This window comes from Leptopilina boulardi, unplaced genomic scaffold (genome assembly GCF_019393585.1).
Source record: "Leptopilina boulardi isolate dan_hultmark-lab unplaced genomic scaffold, ZJU_Lbou_2.1 LbouV2_140, whole genome shotgun sequence".
Classification (NCBI taxonomy): Eukaryota; Metazoa; Arthropoda; class Insecta; order Hymenoptera; family Figitidae; genus Leptopilina; species Leptopilina boulardi.
In genome coordinates this window covers 552,963-560,653 of record NW_026137686.1, presented here as the reverse complement: position 1 = coordinate 560,653, position 7,691 = coordinate 552,963, and the positions used below count along the sequence as shown (strand labels likewise).

Below are 7,691 nucleotides of genomic sequence, written 5' to 3'. Positions count from 1 at the left end.
AATAAATTATTTTTTCACACATTTTACACTAATTTCTTGAAAATATTAAGAAAACTGACAACGAGTTAAAATCTGCAGTTACCACTTGCACATATCAAGTGATTATTTATTATTTATCATGTTAATAATTAAAATTCTTACAAAAATTAACTCTATAAATGTTCATTTAACTTCACAATACTAATTTTTATAAATTTTCATCAATTTAAAGCTTTTTTTTGATAATTACCTAAATTCGACTTAGATTCGACTTAGAATCGCCCCAGGTGGGTCGAATTTAGATAAATCAAATCCGCCAGGGTCATGACTTAACTGACTTTTATAATCATTAAAAACTTTTTTAAAAAGTCTATAGTTTCTTCTTTCCTTACTTATGTGAGTCACAATACATTTGTGTTCAAGTTTATTGACTTTGTAAAAATTTATTTAATTTTACCTATTAATTTTTTTCCGCAGATGTTTTTGTTTTTAAAAATTTATAATGTTTTTAACTTAATTTTAAAAAGAAATAGTTATAGTTATTTGCACTATCTAATTTCATTTTAGCAGTACACCTAAGAATTTGCTATTTATATAGCAGCTAACGTAATTTTCTTCGTGAAGCAATATATTACCAGTATTTTAATGAGATTGTAATAAAAGTCTTATTTAAAAAAAAGTATAATAATTCAAATTTTTAATTATGAGAATTGAAGATTTTCGAAAATTAAATTATTGGATCCAAAAGACAGAAAATAAAATATATGGAAAGATTTTTTGAAAAATCAAAAGTATCAAGGACAAAATTTTTTTCAATTTCGTATTCCATTTGTAAACCGTAATAAAACTGAATACCTCGTTTCTGTGATTGTAAATCTCTTTTTCGCCTAAATACATAACTCCACTGCTCGAAGTTTCGTCGCCGGTTATCATTTTAAAGGTCTTGCTTTTTACAGCACCGTTCACGCCCAGAGCATTTAATTGGATTAACGGAAAAATTGATTTCCTTGACGGCCAGCAAAAGACCACCGAATTGACTTAATTCATAAATCAAATAAATAGCGTCATTATCCATATCCATATTATCATTATTCCATATTACGCATTTATTCCATTGGAGTATGTAAATAATTGAAAGTAAAAAATTAAATTAGATAAAATTCACACAATAATTTTAGAAATATTCTTTGAATTTAGAATTTCATTGTTATTTATTACTAATTGTTATTCTGAGATAAAAATTAACAAATTGACAACTTACTCGCGGGGGATTTAATTTACTCAGCCCAAAAAGCGACCGCCAATTTCTCCTTTTCCACCTGGTCGTTCATCTCATTCATACAACATTTTCGCTCGTTTCTCTTGATGTTCATCAAGATTAAAGGTGTTACTTTTTGTTTGAACAATCCGAAAATTGTGAAGTACAATAACCGAGTCCAATTCATGTAAAGCAAGCTTTCTGTGAGATTTATGTCCCCCTTGAAATTATGAATTTTTCGCACTTTCCATTATGACACTTGGGGCCTGAAAATCGAAGTCCGCATATTAAAATATAGTAAATAATGCTAATTTTTTATTAGCAGAGAGATTAGTCTCACCACAACATTTGCTTTCTACCAGATAAGCAACATTTAAAAATTGCTACGGCGATTGACGACTCTGCGCGTTTTAAACCGCCGTTTCAAAGACCTGACCGCTGGCAGTAGAAGAAACTTGTGTACGGAATCATCAAGAAAATCTTTTTTTGCTTTTCCCGCGTAATCTCAATATAACTATCATGTCACTTATGTTTAACATCAACATGTGGAGAATCATTTCCATTGCAACTGAAAGTCCAGTAAGTAATATTTAATTTAATTCAATTTATTCTTTAAATTAATTTAATATTTAATTATTAAACTTACTACTTAATTTCATTTACCATAACAAAATAATTTTTCGAGATTTCCTTGCTCTAAGTATTTATCGCAAACAATACTAGCAATAGCACAAAATATCAAATCGTTGAAAAATCAAATTCCGTTAGATTTTAAATTTCCATTAAAACGATAATAATTAATAAATTATTATTATTAAATTTCAACTTTTTAATTAATTAATTAATTAATTAATTAATACTTAAGGAGTCTCACCTATTTCCCTTCCGTAGAACTTTCGAATATCGAATATGTGATCAATGTTGTAAAATCCAATCAAGATGAAAATGATGGACACGAAGAAAATGGCGAAATCAAATAGGAAAAGAGTTCCGACCCGGGATTCCAACTATTCCCTAAAGTTAACTTATCATATCTTGTGTCTCTCAGCAATCTCACTCGTTTTATACATATTTGCGAATTTCTGACTTTAAGCATTAACTGCATATAATCGTCACCGGCCTTATCGACTTCAATGTTTTTTATTTATCTTGTATACTATATATAATAACAATTTTTCAGCTCAAATAGTTAAAAAAAATAATAATATTTAAAATATTCAAAAATCATTAGGTTGAAATGTATTTAATGTTGCCTGTGTCACATTTTTTGACGATCTTCATTGTCGCTGAAAAAAGAATAATTGCTAATTATTATCGTTCAGTTGAATTAAGAATAATTAATTTTTCTAAGCGTATAATATATTGAAGTTTTACCTGTTGATCCTGACGGGGTGTGTACTTCAATTTTTGAGTCGGCTAAAATAAGATGAGTTACATATATTCAGTATAATGTACAAAAAATTAAATTCTTACATTAGAAGATAAAAAGGGAATGAAAGAAATCAATAATGCGCTTTATTTTATTCTTACTTGACCCTCCTTCAGGAAATTTGAGAATCAAAATTTTCTTTGCTGGAGGAACTTTAGAATACATGATTCTTTTGGACGGTTTTGTTATCTCCACGATTTTCGGACCACCTAATGACCTGGTTTTTTCTGAAATAAATTGCAATTAAATCTATGACATAAAACAATTTACATAATAATATTCTTAAAACATTCACATTAGATTAAGTTTGTAAATGTTATTATATATTTAATTATATAAAGGCAACTATTAGGTTTTAAATTTTTTTTTACTTTCCTGTTTTGAAAATGATAATAAATCGACAAAATCGGACGTTTTCTTTTTTGTTAAAAAATCAATGAAATAAAATTTTTAATATGTAAGAAAAAAATTGTGTCAGGTACATTTTTCGAGAGGTAAGACCCTGCAGATTGATTTAAAAAACTAAAAAAAAATTCAAGATTTTTTATAGAATTTAGTAAATTGCGATTATCTTTCATTACGCGAAATAGTAGAATTAAATTTTTAAATTTGGAAAAAGAAATTTTATAGATATCGTACCTGAATTTTCTGAAGAAAGTTTATTTAAAGAAAGCTTCGTAGCTGGCCTTCTCTCAACTACTGCTTGCTGTTTTAACGATTCAGATCTTAACGGTGTTTCAACTGCCGACGATATTGAACTGGTCGTAAGATCTGCTGCTAAAATTATTAATAGACCCTAATTAAATATCTAATATATTTTACAGATACGTTATTTGGAAAAATAATCCCTATTATATATAAAATGCACACATTAATTGATAACGTTGAAAAAAATTTAATTAATGCTCAGTTTTTTGTCGGGAAAACAGCCCGGATTGTATTCCGCTCGTATTTCCAGACGAAAAATTGTAAATGGCCCCTCGGATTTCCAGGCGAATTTTCTGGGGGTATATTTTCACCCAGGAAGGGATAATACAAAAAATGTAATTTTATATTTTTTAAGCTGTCATACTTAATTTTTCTTTCATTACCTTCTCGTGTAGAAGTAGAAGCTTCAGTCCTCGCTGTTGGTAATAGCTTCTTTAGTTTCTCAGAAGTTGCCGTCCATTTTTTAAGTTTATATTCTATTTTCTTTTCTTTGCGGCTTTTTCTCGTTGTCCCTTTAAAAATTATTTTTATACAATTTTTAATTTTTTTATATATTTAAAAAATGTTAAGGGGTCAGTCCACGATCAAGGTATGTATGGATTGTATGGACAGACCCCTTCAGCAAAATTTGTTTCTCTTACTTTGATATCCTGAAGGAGGTTTTTGCACTTTAGGATACTTGTCCTTCCTTCTGGCGGCTATAAGTTGTAGAATATAATAAGAAATTTAAATATAAATCTCAAAGTATTTTAACTCTGTCACGTTGTAATTAAAAAAAAATAAACAATTGACTTTTTTTATATACATTAAAGACCATACGTTTTGTAAAATTATATTTAAAGACCTTACGACGGAAACCTACTGTAAGAAAATAAAGATTCAAAGAAAAAAATATGAATACAAAATTACTTTATGTTATTTGTCCATTGGTTTTAAATATTTAAATTTACTAAAATATTATTTAAAATTAGTTTTACATTTTAAATTTGTTAAATTCTTTTTACTATTAACTGTATTTATTTATATTTACTGTTTCTTGGTTTCTTAAGGAGCTCGTTAGTTCCTATTGCTGCTGACGAACTTTCGGCGGTTATCACAACACCTTGTCGTGATGTGGCTGATGAGTGCTGTGCTGTTAACGAAACAAAGATATAGCTCTATACCTCATTTTATATATATAAAATTTTATGTTTCACATTCCTTTATTCTTACCATTTTGATTTGCATTTACCCAAAGATTTTCTGATATCCCAGTAAAAATTGTCCCTAAAAAATATGACGCAACATTGATAAATGAATTAAATTAATCATTACCTACATCATTGTGCGACATTAAAAGAACTTCAGACTTTATTTTTATCATAATAAACAATTATTTTCTTTTGATTTTTAAATAACACTTACAACAATCTTGATGTTGTCGTGCAGAATTGTACATTTCGCCACAATTTTGACATTTTTGAAGGGCATGTAAGGCCTCGACATGAGAATAATATGTCTCTGTGTCAGGAAAAACTTCATTGCAAAACGGACACGTACATTCGCCACCATTTATGGCATCATTCCAAGGAGCCCCACGAATTCATCGTCTGAAAATAATAGTGTTAATTTCGGGCGCACATTTGTTTCACATTTTATTAAATATATAAAATTTGTGTAACCTCCAGTGACTAAAGACTTGTGGAATTGTACATTACTGTAAATGATCGATGTACAATTTTGTAAAAATTCGAGAAGCAGTGTTCTTCATTCTCTTATAGTGGCGAATTCGGCTTTTTCGATTCGCCGCCAATTTTCCATAATAATTTCCTCCCTGTGTTCTTCTTCTTCAGTCATTCTTCTTTGAACATGACTGTTTTTCATTCGATCATTATAATTGTGGTGAACGATTTGAATGAATGTTTTCAATTTGCCTAATGTACAAACAATTGAAAATATATGAATACATATTTATTAGGCTGGCTATATATTTTACTTGATCTAAGGATTTAAATAATATTTAAATTTAATTTAATTATTTAGTATACCGATAGAATAATATATTATATTATTCTATCGGTATACTAAATAATTTTCCATAAAACTGTCAATTTATACGACTTTTCACATACATGTATATATATATTACCTGTAACTCTGCAACCTGTTTTTCTGTTGAATTCGATCATTATATTGCTCCATGATTGGTTTTTTTTACATTATCTTTGTAAGTTTTCAAAGATGAATCATAAATAATTGGGTGTTGTTGCACCAAACGAATCAATACGTGATTTATATCATCACTCATTATTTCAATTTGCTGTAAACATTACTTAAAATTAATATTAAAAGTGGATCATGAATAAAGCAGAAAGTGATTATAATTAAATAAACTCAAATATAATAACTGCAATGCAGCAAGTTTTCTGCAAGTACATGCAAAAATTCGCTGCATTCAAATTTCTATAAAATAACAAATCGAAATTGTCTAGCTGACCAAAAATTTTTCTTACATAGTGTGTATCTGCCTAATAATATAATAATGAATATGTTATATTTTTAAAAAAATTTTAATTTATTTTCCCAATAAAAAATATACCGAATTATAAATATAGTAGGTTGAAAAGAACATCACTGTTAAAGAAGTCAGTGTAAAAAATGAGTCATGTAATTAAACACATGGAAATAATACTATGTGGCACGAGTTAATTTACAACGTTTGTTTTACAAGTTTTTTAACTTATCATAGTAACTTTGAATCGTACTACGAAATAATTCTACTAAACTGTGTAATTTTACTACGTCCGACGTGGGAAATTTTGATCAACACGTTGGACGTGTACATTTACATGGATTTAACACATGCGATATAAATTGTATTTAAGAATGTGGAAAAACATGTAAGTTATGTTCAATTACATGCCGCTTGTGAATTTACGACATCGGACGTAGTGAAATAACACGAATTTTTTTAAGTGATGCTAATATAACCTAAAAAATATTTTAATTATAATATACTACTCACCTAATGATAAAAATGATGTAATAACAATAATTATTATACTATCCGATTACAGTCCACAAACAACAAACACAATATTATTGAACTGGATCGAAATTATTTATTTTTCGAAAACTTGAGAACAAAGTCAAAATTGTAGCACACCGTGCATGCACATATAAACAATAACAAACTTTTGATTTTGATGATACTTGAATTACAGGAATAGTGAAATCTGGAACTATAACCTCAGTTATACTGCGCGCGCAACGTTTTTACAGTGCATTTTGTTCGTGTTGACACCAACTAAAAAAAAGAAAGTTATTGTAGAAGCAGCTTCAGGAAAGCTAACCCGCTTTCCCAAAAAGCGTACTCGTTCACCCTTCGAGAAACGAACGGCTCACTTTCCCATCTGTCAAACAGCTGACACTCATTTAAGAGAACTGCTTTACCGGCGGGTTAAGCAGTTCTCCTTTTTTTTTCTCCGTGTAGTGTATAAATTATATAAGGTAAATGACCCAGTCTTGGCCTCTTTATGCAGACGACATGTACCAGTCTCATGATTCTGTAATAGCTTTTTAGTAAAGTAAATAATTATAAATTCATTTTCCACCTCTGACAGAATAAATTCAGTTAATATTAACTAATAAACGATAAATGGCGGTTACGATTGGTACCGCGGCCACAAGAGGGTCACTTTCCTTAATATAATATTTTTAAAAATTAAATTTGATAATTTTTTTAGAAATTATATCAATTTAAAATTTACCAAAAAAATGGAAAATTTTTATTTAACCCTCTGCGTGTCTAGTTGACCGTTATCGACAAAAAACGATAATTCGGTCACCTGGTGGGGACTATTGGAAATACATTCTATAGCGCTGGAGTGGGGATAACCCAGCACAGGTAGTGGGTTAAGAAATTAAACAATAAAAAAAATTCTTCAAAACATTCAAACACTTTTAATTTTATTGACATTTTTGTGCGTTGACAGATTTCAAAATGTGTGTCCCGAGCATCCGACCGGTTATTGAATCGGGAGCCTCAATTGTATTATGTAAGTTTCAATTAGTTAAGAACTATATCCACTAATTGAAATTACTTAAAATTTGTACCTCTGTTTCCTTATTGCGGAGAGAAACTTTAGTACAAATAAAGAAAAATGTTCTGTATTCGTCAGCATTATAAGACAACTAATTTTTGACGACTGAAAAGTACATCTCTTAACATAAAAAAGTATAGACGCAAAAATTTTTATCTTCGTATTTTAAAGGTAATTATTTGGAGAATCGTAATTATTTGCAAGCAATTGAATTAAATTAACGGTTAATACTATA

At 28.8% G+C, this 7,691-nt stretch overlaps 1 long non-coding RNA gene across 1 annotated transcript; it reads right to left on the bottom strand.

The window, feature by feature from the left end:
* Positions 1–853: 853 nt before the first annotated feature.
* On the bottom strand, positions 854–1,739 carry LOC127291537 (uncharacterized). Its single transcript, XR_007844612.1, has 3 exons — positions 1,578–1,739; positions 1,241–1,503; positions 854–1,016 (listed from the first exon to the last, which is right to left on the bottom strand). It is a non-coding gene; the product is annotated as an uncharacterized LOC127291537 (long non-coding RNA).
* Positions 1,740–7,691: the final 5,952 nt, after the last annotated feature.